Source organism: Talpa europaea (genome assembly GCF_964194135.1).
Source record: "Talpa europaea genome assembly, chromosome: 4".
Classification (NCBI taxonomy): domain Eukaryota; kingdom Metazoa; phylum Chordata; class Mammalia; order Eulipotyphla; family Talpidae; genus Talpa; species Talpa europaea.
The window spans coordinates 112,535,307-112,552,053 of NC_140070.1; the positions used below are offsets into that span (position 1 = coordinate 112,535,307).

Consider the following 16,747-nt stretch of genomic DNA (forward strand, 5'->3'; position numbering starts at 1 on the left):
TGATTAAGCAATTTGCCTAAGATCACATTGCCAGCTGTAGTCTACAACAAAATTATCCTAACAAAATCTATAGTCTTTCTACCTCATCAAGCTATCTTTCACATATACAAAACTACAAATTTATCTGAAGATCAAAAATGGAGTGATTATCATGGCTTCTTATATTTTTTAGGGCATAGGACTAAAACCTGCCCAACTGACATAGAACTACAAAACCTTGTCAATTGCTGAGAGACTTAAGGGAAGAAATAGCTCAACAGAAATTAGCAACAGAAGCTGTTACAGAACTCAGAAAAGCCTGGATTTTATTAAAACAATGATATATACTTATTTCAACTATTAAAGGTTGTGTTAGGCTGCATACATAATGCATGCTATTTTTCACAAAACAGCATAACTATACTAGGAAATAAAAAAGGGTATTGATTACAAGACAGAAATCTTGGACTTTAGTACAGAAAACCATGAACTTGCTGTGGTACCTTTAACAAGTCATTTATTTCAGTGGGTTGTTGTTTCACCCTTTTGCTCATTTACGAAGTTGACTGCGTGATTTTCAATGTACCCTTTGGTGCCAATGATCTATAAGCTTGAGGCAATTCACTGAGAAAACCTGCTGGATCTCACTAACCATGAAGGGAGATTTTGCTCAGGCCTGTCCTCTGAACATTACTTGATATGCATCAAATTATGATCCATGCCGTCGTCCTAAAATTGCTTTTAACTCATTTAAGATGCTACAGAAAGAATAAGAGGGAAGAACACAAATGTAAAATCCTAAAATAGGTGTCTAAAGGTGATTCCCTAGCTGTTTTTCTTTGAAGTGAGCCCAGACATTTCATTGCACTGCAGCATCTGTTTCTTCACTTTGGGTTAGGATTTGGAATTTCGGTTTGAGACAAACACAGGATCTGGCTTTCCATTTTTCTCCTACACACAAAGCCAAGTTATAGCCATTTCAAATTCAAGCAGAACTTCTCTCCATCCCACAGACCACAAGAATTCTAATGGCTGGGTTTTGTTTTGGGGCGGGGACCAGCAGTAGCAGCAAAAAATACTTGTAAAATGGAAGAAGGTGTGATATGCTGCAGAAAAGGGATGAACTGCCAGGAACAGTAAGGATGGGAAAATCTGGCATCCTATGTGAAACAGCTGCAGGAGAGGCATCCAGTTGGTTACATTCATTTGTGTTTCTCTACACCACTGAGTTAAGTGCCTTAACAGTCCTTTTGAAATCTGAAAATGGATTTTCCATTCATTCAGAGCTCTACATTGGTGCAAAGTAACTTGTGTTCTGAAAGGTCACCTGTTAGGTCATTGCCTGTAGTACACCAGAGTCTCTGCATCAAGTTTTGATAAAGTTCAATGGAAACAAGTTAAGTGTTGCTGGGAGGATATTCTGGTTGAAATGTACCGGTGTCTACTCCAACTCCACCACTCTAGTCATTAGTGTCAGTAAAACAGGGCATCCTCACATACAATTACAAATAATGAAAAGATGACGGGAAATGGATTCATTTGCTCTAAAAACTTGGTGATGGCCTCTGTATTTAGCTATTACAAACTTATTTTGAAAACAGTCCCCTCTTTTCAAGGAACCAAATTTTCCTCTCTTGACTACTTACAAATACCTATTTCTATGCAACATTCAAAAAGCAAAGGAATACTCATTGCTTAGCTTGAGGAAAAACAAAGAACAAAGTGGCTTTTCCTCTCTCAATGATGGTTTGTTTAATTGATATTTTATAAGTAATTCAGACTACTGCAGCAATTCTTTGTACCTATACTTAGTGAGTAGTAGTACTGTACTAAGTATTGGGGGCTATATAAGATTTTTACAGTATTTAGAACACAAGGTAAGTTACTTCAAGTACATTAATTTCTGTTCACTTCTCAGCAAATAGTTAAAAAAATATGAACTTATTTAGCACTGGATCTAAATGGCACAGGATTTCAGAGAAGGGAAAGAGTAAATAAGACGGATCTCAGAGGTTTCATTAATATTGATTGTAATATTCGATATATATGGGGGAAGATATAAGTTCCACTGAATTTAGGGAGAGGAATTGAGGGAGCAAGTCAGAAAAACTTTAAAGATGAGGAGGAGGTATTTGAAAACAAACTAAAGACAAACAAATTACATGAGCAGGATATCTATTCATTTTTTCTCATGAAATTTATTTTTGATTGCTTCTGAACAGGATGAAAATAAAACATGATCTGTTATGCAAAGACCCTGAAATCTGCCTCCTGTAGCTTGGAGGAGTCTGCCTGCAGCCCACTGTTAAGTTGAGGCAGAGAGAGCAGCTAGTCTACCCTGAACAGTTGCCAAGGGAACAGCCAGCATTTTATGACATTATGGTCGGATTAAGGGGAAATAGAGTGACCCTGTAACAACGCCAGGAGAAGACCAGCTGTTTGGAAAATCACAATGATTATCCGAAGTCGTCTTTCAAAACACATAACACACAGCATACAACAGAAATACAAATCAACACGTACAAGCTGAAGACAATTGTTTTTTTCCCCCTGCAAATCCATTGTTGAGTCCTGGGCCACACATAAAAATCAAGTAATAATTCTTCTCCTAATCCATCTCTTTTCTTCCTCCTCCTTTTCCTTTTTTAAGGCAATTAGAATTCTGTTAATTTTTCTTATTCAGAGATATAATCTTAAACCCAGACTCATTTTAATCAACATCAGTCAGAAGGGAAATGAGCCTATGCTGAAGTGCTTTAAAAGCAAACCTATACCTGGTTCTATAGTCCTTAAATATCTTGGTTCTTCTCACAAAATACTCTTGGGATGGATAAAAAATCTGGAAAATTTAATTGTGCCTGTATCACATCAGTGTATTTATTGAAATGTGAGAAAATTTATCCAGGTGGCCTAGGAGCTGGCTTGAATTCAAGGGGAGAGGGTTGAACTTAGAACTAAATCAATGACATATTAAAGAATTGTTACCCATATGGTAGATATCAGGGCACTAGATTCAAGTCCATTGAGCCAGGATTTATATAGTGTCAGTATCTTCATAGGCGTGCCATACCTATGTTGATGAAGATAATAATGTTGGCTCAAGATAATAATAATAGTGTTCGCTGAACTGTTACTGTGTATGAAGCCCTAAACTGGCTGCTTCACATGTGTTTTCTCATTTAATCATCACAATTATAGAGTGGAAGAAAGACATATGACCATTGTCCCTATTGTAGAAACATGAGCACTGAATCTCGGGGAGGGGTAAAGTAACTGGTATGTGCTTCTCAGCTCATGGAAAGAAACACCTACTCCAGGGCCCTGACGTGTAGTATTATCTGTCAAGTGTGAGAGAATGAAGCCATGCAAGGTCCAACTTTCCATAGTGAGTGATAGATGAATCCTGTCCTCTAAGAATTTACAAAACAGTCTGATTTAAGTGCATATGTGTGTGTGTGTGTGCGCGCGCGCGAGCACAGTCTGGAAAGGGGGAGCTGTGAAGAATACACACATGTACAAATAAATCTCATCCAAGCCTGAATGAATTTGATATCAGAAGAGAGGAAAGAAGAATTTGGAGAACAACGAGGAATTCTAATCCCACTTGACTGGAGGAAGACATTAAATTTATTTGAAAGGGTATAAATATATAGAATCCAGGTGAGAGGCTGTTGGTGGAATTTCAATTACTGGAAGTGAATAGAAAAACTTAATGCTCAAACACAGAGTGGTTTCCATGAGATTGGACTGTAACACTGCCAGAGTACAAAAAAGAAGGGGGGAGGGGAGATTTTAAATTTATTCCTGGGGTACTAATTATCTTTACTTCCACTTCTGAAATGAGTCAGTGTCATGTAAAAGATACTGGTAAAATGAGGCTGTAAAATTGCTCCCAACCTGACTACTTACTGTGCATTTGGGGGGCAACTTTCTCATCTACTCAGTGAGAGCTAAGTCAGATGACTTCTCAACCTAAGTTCTGCTAACATCCCCTAAGTTGATACTGGGATGCACCATCTATGACAGAAACTAAATGAGTCTTTCATTAACCAAATTCCCTCGAGGAACTGGTTCCTTTAAAATAAACTATATTTGCTTGAATGGGTCATTGAATTTTGCAATAGCATTAACGTCAAGAGTTTGTTAGTTCTAAGAGGCAGAATGTAGCCTCCTTTTGGTATCCAGTGTTGACCTCGGCTGAGAGATTAAAAATGCAAGTAAAAGAGGCCGAGATCTCTGCCTGACACATAGGAGGCATCCAGTGATATATCAAGCAATAAATAGATGAGTACTGATTAAGAATTCCTGTTCTGCAGGCACTGCTTGAAATTAAATTTTGCCACAATCCACCAGCCTTTTAACTTACTAACCCATTTTTCTCAGATTCAACAATAAGTAAACAGTTATAATAATGGTACTTTATTGAATAGATTGCTGATCTGATTGAATAAGATCAGAAAGGTAAATGATAAAAAAATGAGTGCAGAATAAAGCATGCATTAAGTGATATGAAGAAAGCAGAGAAATAGTCATGGTTGAATAAATGCAATTAGATCTCCAAGGAATGTGTTAATTTCACCAGAGAATAGTGAATGCATGTATATGAGACTACATGTAGGATATAATTTTTATTATTCAAAGACTATTTTTCTAATTCAATTAATAAATTCTGTGTATCTCCATGTGGTAATGGTCTGTAAACTCTAAATGCTACATTTGTTGCCAGCATTGGCTCTAGAAATTGGGAGAAACAATAGAAACTTCACATTGAGTTGGTGATTGATTCAGAAGGTATGTTTTGTTCATAATCTTCCATCATTTCTCCCATTTGTTTGGGAGAATTTTCTTTCCCTTTTTTTGTCTTCACTGATTAATACATTAAGGAGAGAAGATAAGGGATACTAACAGAAGTATCAAGTTTTCCTGAGTCACAATTGTACCTGGACCATTTGACTTCTGGAATAAGATATTATATACAATTATAGCAAAATATAATTAGCTTCTGAGGGTAGAGAGAATCTTAAAAATTACCCATGAATAAGGGACAAATGTCATTCTGGGGGTTAGTCATTTTCATTATTTAATAATAATATCTTCAAAGAAGACACTAATTTGCCCATCAGAGAGCATTGTAGAAACTATTTACTTGGTTTTTAAAATGTAATCTTAAAAAATCCTCAATATGCACAAGAGAAGGGGAGAAATAAACACAGATGCAAATGAAACAAACTGAATTGTGCTTTTTTTGGGTTCTCCTAGTCATTTTAGTAAATTCCTTCTAAGTATGCATTTAGAGCTTTTTATGTTCTGATTACATTCACCATTAAAACGCTGGGTAAAAACTCCACCATTGCTCCCATCATGGACTTGGAGGTTTATGCTAGCTGTAAGAAATGTTTGTAGAATTCTCTGGTTGCATGAAGAATGCTGTTTGCCACTGGCACTGCCAGTGCCAATAAAAGGAATTGGGAAGCATTATAATGAATTTTGTAGTTGAAACACAAAGGAAAAGAGACTAAACCAGAATTCTCCAGATTTTTCTTCATTCTCTATTATCTAGATCAACATCTCTATGAACTCGTACTTGATTTTGAAAAATGGAACATAATCACAAAATATTTACAAATTTGCTCACTCTTGTCCTTGAACAGGCCAGAAGGAATGTAAAGGAAGAATTCGTATTTCCATAAAAATCCACAAAGTGCATGATATAAGGATTTGTGGAGAATAAAGAAATGAACGAGACAATTTTCTACCACTCAGAGTTTGCAGTATAGCAGGGGATTTCAACAAGTATCAACCTCAACAGAGTACAATCCTCACCAAGGCCCTTTCTGTCTCTGGGCTTCAGTTTTATCATCTGTAAAGAAGAATTTTAGACCCAGTGATCCCTAAGGGTCTTCCATTCCTTAGTGAATGCTTCTAGGATTATTGTTTTCCGGGCAAAAGACCCAGATATTCTGAGTAATTCCTATAAGACTGGGTATGTTTCTTTCCTGACATGACTTCAGGTTCTATGAAATCTCTGAGATGATGACTCTAAGAGAAAATGGATGATGGGTGATAATGATGGTGGTGGCAGTTATTATGTCTTCAGCACTTAAAATCAGCATCATGGTGCATTATTTAATTTATGTTGTTATTATTCACATTTTGAGAAAGGAAGACAGAGTTTTACCCAGTGAGGATGTGCTGAAAAAGGATTCAAGGACAAATCTCTAAGTTTCACTTCTTAACTTTGATCTATATTGAAGGTACAAAACAAATGGCATCTCTAATATGTTTTGCCTGATTTTCTCAATCCCCCACATTTTTTTTTTGGCACAGTACTTGATTGCATCCTACCTTTTAAGCTCCTTAAATTCAGTGACTTTACTTTTCATTTCCTAAATGCCTAGTACATAAGAAGTTTTTGGTTTATGTTTGAGTATCAAATAGCTCTATCATGCTACAGTTTAAAAGAAGTCCTATTAAGATAGGCACAGCTTTTTAGAACTTATACCAGAATTAGACCTATATACCTTATAAGTCATGTATACATATGTGTATACTATAAGTTGTCAATTCTACATATATGGATATCCCCTAAAGAAATATTTATATAGCTATACCAAAATACAGGTGATCATAGAGGCATTATTTGTAGTACTGGACCCAAGTCTAAATAATACAAATTTCTCTCAGTAATAAAATATTACCTGTGTATTTCATACAACAGAAATATACACATGAATGAAAATTAACAAAGTGCCATTTATGATTTCTGCTAAAACAGAGAAAGCTGGAATGACCACTGTACCCATTTTTACCACACAAAATATGCCAGGTAGTCTGAAAACCACAACATTTATAAAACTCCTGCTTCAGAGCAAACAACTAACCAAGACTTGAGGTACATTTAGAGTCTTGATAAAGTGTTTGCCCTGGTAATCCTGGGAGGGGAACAGCAATAGCTATGGGAAAGGTTTCAAGCCCTGATTAGATCCTTTCCCATATATTCTCTTCAGAACAAAAGACTTGCATTCCTGGGAAAAGACAGTGAATTCTGTTAACATTCTGGCACTGATAAAGATCTATTGAGACTGGAAGAAAGAAAGAAAAAAAAATAACAAAAAAAACGAACACAACTCTAGTTCTTAGGGAGAGGCAGGATCATTGAGACAGCCTTTCCCTGAGACCCACCAACATAGTGTCTCCCTAAAACTGAGGCTGAATCAGAATACCAAATCACCCCCTGGCCCATGAACATTCATATAAAAAGTAATAGCCTACCGTAGGGAGAAAGACAAGAGAGACTTCTCTTACATACAGGCAAAAAGAGAAGACCCAAATCTGAGAAAAATCCTTTTGGCAAATATTCCCCACTGCAAAGCCGAGGTTACAGAGACATTTGAAAGTTGGGTACACTGCAGACAACCAAATTACAAAAGGAATAGCAAATTCATGATCACACAAAGAGCCTAAGGGAAAAAAACAAAACAAACAAACAAAAAAACACCTAGTTCCAGTCATAAATATATTATCCTAAGTCTTACAAGCCTATGAAAGATGTCTGGTTTTCAGTGAAAACTTACAATGTATCAATATATAAAGAAGCAAAATAACACAGTTAAGAGACAAAGCAACCAACAGACATAGACTCAAATAGAACACAGATGTTGGAATGATCAGGTAGGGAATTTAAAATATTTATTAATGTTAAAGGCTGTCATGAAAAGTTAGAACACACATGATCCCCAAAGACAGGTTCATTGTCACTTATGAGAAAAGAATGCAAATATCAGTAATGACAAACAGTAACAGAGAAAAAAATGCTTTCAATAGGCTGATGAGAAGGTTAAACAACTGGGAAAAGAATCATTAAACTTGAAGATAGGTCAACAGAAATTACACAAACAACAAAAAAAGAGTTGGAAACAACAGAACAGATGATCCAAGAGCTGTAGGACAATATCAAACATGCACATAGTTTGAATCCCAGGAGAAGAGAGAATGAAAATAGCAAAAAAATTGAAGGAAAAATGGCTGAGTATCTTCCAAAGTTAAGGACAAACAACAAACTGCAGATCCAAGATATAAGGTCCAAAAAATTAAGGGATCACCAAGCAGGATGAATATAAAAATTAAAACTATAACTAAAATAGTAAAACAAAACAAAACAAAAGTCTATAAACTTAATGTGTTAAAAGGAAAAAAAAAACTTGAAACCAGTCCCTTGGCCAAGGGAAACTTACCCATATAAGATATAATTTATAAAGATAATGAACAATACCATAGAATGTACAAACATTAAAATTTTATTAAAATAATACTGTAAACCACTATTGTGCCTATAAATTCAGCTACTTAAACAGATTAATTTCCTGAGAGGGAAACTGCTAAAGTTCACTTAGGAATAAATTATATTTGTAGATAAAAGTCTTCTAACAAAGAAAATTCCAGGTCCAGATGGTTTCACTGGCAAATTGTACTAAAAATCTAGTGCCAATTCCCACAAATTCTTGAATGATATAAAAAAGTGGGGAACATTTTCAACTTTATTTATGAAGCTAACATTTCATGATACCAAAATCATTCATTACAAGAAAGAAAACAATACACCAATCTCTTCCATGCAAAAATTTTCAACAAACTACTAGTAAAGTAAATCTAAGAATATGTAAAACAATTAATACAATATGACCATCTAGGGGTTGCTGTGGGAAAACAAAACTGACACAACATTTAAAAATTAATCAATACCATTCATACAACTGAAAAATATTTTCATATCAAATAATGCAGAAAGTCATTTGACAAATTTCAACACCCTTTCATGATTAAAGCTCTCAAAAAAAAGGTATAGAAGGGTACTTAACTTGATAAAGAACATTAACAATAAACACCTCACTTAATAGCAAAAAGATTAGATGTAAGACAACAATGTCCACTTTCACTATTTCTATTAAACATTGAGCAGAAGGTCGTAGCCAGTGCAATAGGACAAGAAACAGAAAACATATAGATTTGAAAAAAAGAAATGAAATCGTCCCAATTCACAGAAAACGTGATTTTCCAAGTGAAAATTAATAAATGAGTTTAACAAGGTCACAGGACATCTATACAGTAATAATGAACAGATGGATAGTTTTTTTTTTAATTTTTTTTTTTAAGATTTAATTATTTATACAAGCACTAGGTACAGTCAGAAGTACGGGAGGGTGAGAGAATTCACCAGAGCTAGAGGGGAGAGCAGAGCAGGCAGACTGACGAAGTGATGAAGTACCCTGCTGAGGGGAGCAGCAGGCAGCAGAGGTCTGCCCGCCATGTGGGACCCTCGCCCGGTGGCCGGGGATTGAACCGGCACTACAGAAGCTGCAGGCAGCTTCGCAGCCCAGCGCTCAACCGCTGCACCACCGGGGAGGCCCTGGATATTGTTTTTTTTTTAAAGCAACATTAATAAAAGCACCAAGAACCATGAAATACCTTATTATAAATTATATGATATGTACAAAATTTTGATACTGTAAAACACTGATGAAAGAAATTAAAAATCTAAATAAGTAGAGAAATATACTGTATTCATGTTTTGTAAGACTCAAAATTAATATTATTATTATGCTATTTCTCCTCATACTGAGTGTCATTACAATTCCATTTAAATTCCCAGTAGGATATTTTTAATAAAAATTGACAAATTGTAAAATGTATACGGAAGTGCAAAGTAACTAGAGCAGTGAAAATAATTTTGAAAAAGCAGAATATATCACACTGCCTGATTTCTAGACTTACGTCAAAGCTATCATTGCTTAGAAAGTGTAGAAGAATAGACGGACTATAATGATTGAACAGAATAGAAAATCCAGAAGTAGTTCCATACCTAGTTCATATTATCCATTTAATTCATATGGTTCACAACCAACTTATTAGATATAACATATACTTAAGTTTCAACAAATGGTGCTGGAATATGATATAACCTTGATCCATAACTCTTATGCAAGAATTAACTCAAAATGATCAAAGATGTAACTGTAAAAGTTAAAACTATAAAACTTTTAGAAGAGAACGAATGAACTGTGGCTAAGCCAAAAGTCATAGAAGAACCAAACAAACATAATGTAGAACAAAAAATTCCTGGATAAAAGCATATTTAAAAAAATAACATAAATACATAGCGCTGTAACTCAGGTTAGTGGTCATCTTTGGTAACAAAGTAAGGGATAGTGTCGGGTTGGCCTGAGGGAGATTTCTGAGGTAACATGAATTGCTAACATTTTCTATCTTCACAGGGTAATGATTTCAAAATTTTGTTTACTTTATGGTAGTGAGAAACTATACACTTATAATTTGTAAACTTTTATGTACACACATATATATAGTACACTAATAGCACTGCTTATTATTATCTTAAAAGACACTCATTGGGTTGCTCTATGAATGCCATTTAATATTCTTTTCCCTTTGAGACACAATTCTTCATATACAAAATAAGAAAGTTCAACCCAACCATCTTGGTGCCCTGTTTGAAAAAAAATGTACATTAATGAATGTTTCTTAGAATAAATTTAATTGATTTAATGCCATATTATTAGAAATGATGAACTAAATGACTTGCATTTCTATCACTACCTGTAACTTGTGTTGAAGACTTAAATTTCACATTGTATAAGTAAAAAAGCTCCCTAAATGAATTCTTTAATGTTCTATAAGGTTCTGAAAGATCAGTGCTCTTTTCCCCAAGTTATGTCTCTGATATCTTTCGCTACGAAGTTTGCTCACTTCTCTATGGTTACTCTGAACCTTTCATGTTGCTCTAACTCTAAAGGCGAATTCCTGACTTAGGGTCTCTGGCACACACAACTATCCCTCTCTTTTTAAACTCATTGCTCAAAGATTATTGTCTCAAGAATTTGACCCTGATCTCTCCCCCAAAATATCCAATGCCCATCTGTGCTGAACTCTCACATGCTCTTACTCTGCTTAATTTCCTTCCCATTGCATATACTACCTTCAGACATGCTACTTGATTTACTTTTGTATTAGATTTATTGTGAGTCTTCCCTTGCTAGAATGAAAGCACCAGGAAGGCAGAGGTTTCTATTGCTTTATTTGTACATCCAAAGACTCTGGAATATTTGCTGAAATAATTCAATTAATAATTATGAATTATGTCTAGACAAATAATTTTTTCAAAGGAAAAAAGACTTCTGAGTATTCAAGATTAAGTTACCTTATAGTAGAAATATCTACCACTTTAACATTTAAAAATTCTGTCTTGAATAAGTCTTTGAATAAGTCATTCAATAGATTGAATATAGTGAATAACATAATAATTATGATTTTAATGATTAAACTCATACAAAAGAGTTCTTTAGATGATTAGAAATTATGCCTTTCTTAAAAGAACCAGATTACAAAGTAACATTTCAGAGAATGCCCTCAGGCTACTACCTTGACCATTTAGAGTTATTCTCTCTCATTTCAGAGAGAATGAAAGAATGAGAGCCATCACTACATTTTTCTTTTTTATTTTCTTTTCCATTGAAATATAAAAAAATAAAGCTAAGAAAAAACAAGTCTATTTCTGGAGAGACTAGAACATCAACACTGGTCTATGTGATATGGGAATATGTGGGAAAAAAACCATTTAATTCCTACAATTACTGTTCAAACTAACAAACCTACTTCTAATACCATAATAAAGGACAAAAACTAGTTGGTTTATTCTTCAGCTATCCTTTAAGATTTTAAACTGTTTGCAAAATCTAAGAATATTCATTATACCCCCAACTCTACCTTAGTCAGGATGGCAGTGAATGCTTTAGCATCCTCATTGAAAGAAAGAATAGAGACTGAGAGAGGTTAAGAAGGTCTGCCCAAGATAAATCAAGAAAGAATGGTAAGTGGGGCAAAGAACACCACATCAGGAGTCCTGACACTAAGGATCTGGGTACCACTCTCCCATTACACAGCTGAGTGCTTGCAAGGATTCGGTCTCCACCTATTAAATTGAAAGTGTGGCCCAACTGTTAGTCACAGAAATCTGTGGGTACCAGATTCCTGCTGGGCTTTGAGTTAGCAGACAAACACATCTTCTGAGTTACATTAAGTAACAGATAATAAATAATCATCAAATAATAATAAATAAGCTCTGAATATGAATACTTTTAGTTGTAAACATGCTGACATTACTGTAAAGAATAAAATACATATTAGTATTAAAGTCTTAAGGAATTCATGATCTGTCAGCACTTTATGTATATCAACATATATTAACAATAGAGTTCATATTATTTAGGAGTTTGCAACAGACCAGGAACTTAGCATTTAGTCTCTAAGGGCTCTTTCAATTTGAATATGTGAAGTTGCAGTGCCTGAGACATCACATTATTACAAATTTAGGGCTCTGCTTCCCACAGCAGTATTTTTTTGAGATCTTTTTAGCCCCAGGAGCCTTTGTTTAATCTCAAGCCAAAAGTTTTGTATGAAATGCAGGTAAAAATTATTCTTCTCTCTTGAACAGGGTTTGTGTGAAGCTGGAATAGAGAAGCAGAAGGTAGGACACCGAAGGACATGCCCAACTCAGGACTCTCTCCAAGAAACCCACAGGGTTCTGTAGAATCACTTCAAAATAACCAGTGACCAAAGGTTTAAACTCACAGAACTACTGATAGACACATCAATAAGGAAAGCATGAACAACCCAACAAAAGCAATGGACAAAGTATGCGAAAAGACAAGGGGTTACTCAGTATATAAAAAATGATGCTAAATGCACTTGAAATTATAAACATGCCAAATAACTCTGGAATCCCATTTTTAGACAAACTTTTGGGTAGAAATGGAAAAGTAAACCATGTTCAAGTTAGTGAGCATATGTCTCCATGGCATGATTAGAAAGACAAAAGTAGATTCACATGTTTCATCATTTTCAGAAAGATACAAAGCTGATGTTGATAGAGGGGAAATGAAAAATGGGTGACAGAAGAAAATGTATACTAATGGTCTGTATATACACATATGCACATATATGTGTTTATGATGCATGAACATCTCTAGAAGTAGACATGCAGAGGGCCTCCCTGGTGGCGCAGCAGTTGAGCGCTGGGTTGTGAAGCTGCCCACAGCCTCTGCAGCGCTGGTTCGATCCCGGCCACCAGGCGAGGGTCCCACATGGCGTGCAGACCTCTCCTGCCGCCCGCTGCTCCCCTCAGCAGTGTACTTCGTCAGTCAGTCTGTCTGCTCTGCTCTCCCCTCTGGCTCTGGTGAATTCTTTCATCCTCCCACGCTTCTGACTATACGTAGTGCTTGTATAAATAAATAAATAAATCTTAAAAAAAAAAGAAGTAGATATGCAGAATTACTACTGGTAACTGCCTTTGTGGAGAAGAGTTGAGAAGAATTTCACTTTTATATCAGACATTTTATGATGCATAACTTGATTTTTTTCACTAGATGAATTACTTTTATAATTAAAAATTAGGAACACTGCATCATACTGCAAGCTGCCTCTCAGTATATAAATTACTTGAATGAGAAAACTTAATCCTAAATTACATGTGAAGTATAAGGGAGTAATCGGAAACCCCACTTATGTACTTCTTTGCTGTAAAGTCTATAACCAAGGTGGCAGGCACACTTTATGGGAATTAAAGTACTGACACATTCTGAAGGCAGAAAACAGTAAATGCTTTTAATGATGGAAAGAAAAAGACTTTCAACAACAATAAAAAAAGGATTTAGCAGCATTCATAAAGAACTGTCTTTTTTCAAACATCAAGTCACTGTTAAAATAATTAATAGGGCAACGAGGATGTGAGAAGAGAAAACAGTGAGTCTTGAAGCCTGGGAGTCTGCAGTGGCCCTCATGTCAAGCTTCAACAACTCTTGTGAAAACTACCTCTGAGGGAGGGGGAAAAAAAAAATGGATCAGCATACAAGCCAATAAAAAGAGGCTTAAAATTTTAAGTGGCTTTGTATCTGTTGCGAATATAGACCTTAAATGGGTATTTAAAGAATAATAACTGTTTCATTTCTATCCAAAGATAGAGGAAAAGGTTCAAAATAAAGACATTATTGACAGTGACAGGAGATGCAACCAGAGCTAAAAAAATCTAACTGGTGGGGTGGAACCTTATACTTATTTTTTAAGCTAAAGGTGGTGCTATAAAATTGGAACCTTCTTGCTGTGCCAGACTGAATGAAAACCTGTTAAAAGGCAGTTGACTAATTCTGGATTCTTTTTATTATTGAGAAGACTTGGCTTACATGGAAGGGGAAGAAGCAAAACAACTACACACATGTAGCTGAACTGGCAATTAAATAATTATTCATCACAAATAGTTAATCACCCTTTTAAGTGAAGAGGGTGGAACCCAAACTGCAGCTGTATTTTAAGACACTGAGCAAGAAAATTCACCAGCAAGTGACAGAGTTCATAAAACCTAAACATGTAGAGGCTTTACAGAGGTTGGAATCTCCCTATCTCTGGTATTATTCCCCTATGTTAGTCCACATCTTCTCTATTAGGGCTTCCCAGGTTTTCTTGAGTGTTTAAACCTAGTCAGCAAGTGGCAGGAGGGTCTCAGTGAAGTGTTTCTTGACACCAGGAACTATATCTTATATTTCTCTCACATTTCTGAGTGGTATTTTAAAGCAACTCTACCTTATACTTTAAGAGGTACATGAAAGAATGGAGTCTGCAGAGGTGAACACCTGGAGAGAGCTGAAGACCTGACCTTTGAGGAAAGATGGAATGAACTTGGGATAGATGTTTACCTGGCAGAGAAGGCAACTTAGAAGAGAGTTGAGGGTGAACAGACTTTATGATGTCCTTGGACAGGGTTAGATTTATGAGTTTCATTGTCTACTAGTAGATAACTCATTATAGAGAAAATATCAAGAAAGCAGTGTCAGGAATACAGGACCTGGAATCTAATGGCTTGAGTTTACATTCCAGTTTCCAGCTTGGACATATTGGACATATTTATTACTAAGCTTCTTTCTGTTTTCTCCTCTATAAGATAAGAAGGATCTGAGCATCCATCCCATGGGATGAATGACTCCACATAAGTACTCACTGGACATTGTAATTATCATTATAATTTATTTTATATATCATGTCAACATTAATGTCAACCACGGCCATATAAATGTGAGCAGGGGAAGCTATAAATGACTCTTCCTGAATATCAACCAGAAATAAAGTCCCACATCATGAGTTTTCTCATTTATTCCTATGCAGGAGATATTTCCATTCTCCTGGTGAGGAATTTAGGAGGTTCAGTTAAGCTAAGAAACTTGGCCCAGGTTATAAATAAATGTTTTAATCATAGAGTTCAATTTGAACTCTGTTGTTACTGACTTTGGATATTTTTTCCCACTAGAAGGAGCTCTAGGAAACACAAACACAAGATAGGTCCTTCTTTGAAAAACTGCTCTTCCAGAGACTATAAGCCATATACATACAAATGTGTAAGTCCATAGTCAAGATTACCGATGTTGCAAAGTGAGCAGGAGAGTGAGGGATTGCTTCCAATTGGCGAGACAATTGCATCCAATTGCCTCAGGGATGAGGCAGCACAGGGAATGACCATAACAGATATAGATATAAAGCTGTGGGGGGAAGGGCACAGAAGGAACAAAAGCAGACAGCCAGACATGGGGTGACATCTTGTGGAATACAAAGCAGATCAGGATGGCTGGAATGTAGGATGTGTGAAAGGAGACTGGTTAATTGGGGTCACAGACGAGATTTTGATCTCTTCAACTCCTCTCTCTAGAAGGCTAAAAGATGCCATGATTTTAATGTATAAGTGACATTCAATCTGTGGGAGGGAACATTCATTAGACAACATGGATATGATGGGCTGAACTATATGGGAAATATCTTACTATTAATTTTAATCATTGTGAACCTTAACCCTCTGTATGGCATGTATCCCATGTATATATTATCATACACAAGACATACTGACTTGTAAATAAGGGAGGAAGCACATTCAATCACTTGGCCATGGTTTTCTAACAAATCCATGACAAAGACAGACTTCATGTTTTGTCACATTTTTGTCTTTCCCTGCATTAAGTCACTGAAGATCATTATCATCAGTCCAAAGCCCAGTGTTGTGCTTATAAGGAAACTCGCTGGAGACAAGTCCCTCACACAGCTTTTCTACTCAGTGTGAAGAGTATAAAATCAACACTTTCTGATCAGAGCAGATTTTGCAGAATTGGGAGTCTTGAGCTCCAATTTTAAAGTTAGGTCAAGTTTCAGAAAGAAAAGAAAGGTCATCTCAGTGGGAAGAAAAGGAATGAAGAATGAAAGACCCAGTTCAATGAAAAAGAAAGTTTTCAAGATTATGGCATAGCGAGAGGTATAACTGGGTCTGTGTGAAAAATGGAAAGAAGACTGGACCAGGAATCAGCAGGCTGTAATGTAAACCCATTTCCGAAAATAACTGCTTGAAAGTTGCTGATAAGATGGAATTGGCTAGCAGAGGAAAGGTCTAGAAATAGGACTCCAAATCCGATGTGGTTTTCCACTAAATCATGTAGTAGAAGGTGCAGATGTGGCTCACATGTAGAAGAGGATAAACCTTCCACTCTTCAGGTTATGTATTTAACTAGGTCATGTTTCCTTCAAGCTCATCTTACTTTTAGTTCTAGGAAACAAAGAGGAGAGCTGGAGAGAGGCAGAATGCATGGTGTGTGGCTGAAAACCACAACACTTAAGAGAAAGGTTGGGCCATTCGCTTACTCATGGTGTTGCTTCCATACCTGCCCTG

The 16,747-nt window shown here is 35.9% G+C and overlaps 1 protein-coding gene across 2 annotated transcripts in view; it reads right to left on the reverse strand.

Annotated features, from left to right (window-relative positions):
- Positions 1-16,747, reverse strand: part of LPP (LIM domain containing preferred translocation partner in lipoma) — a gene marked incomplete at both ends in the record, with an annotated part of 409,233 nt that overhangs the window by 53,630 nt on the left and 338,856 nt on the right. The window lies entirely within an intron of this gene.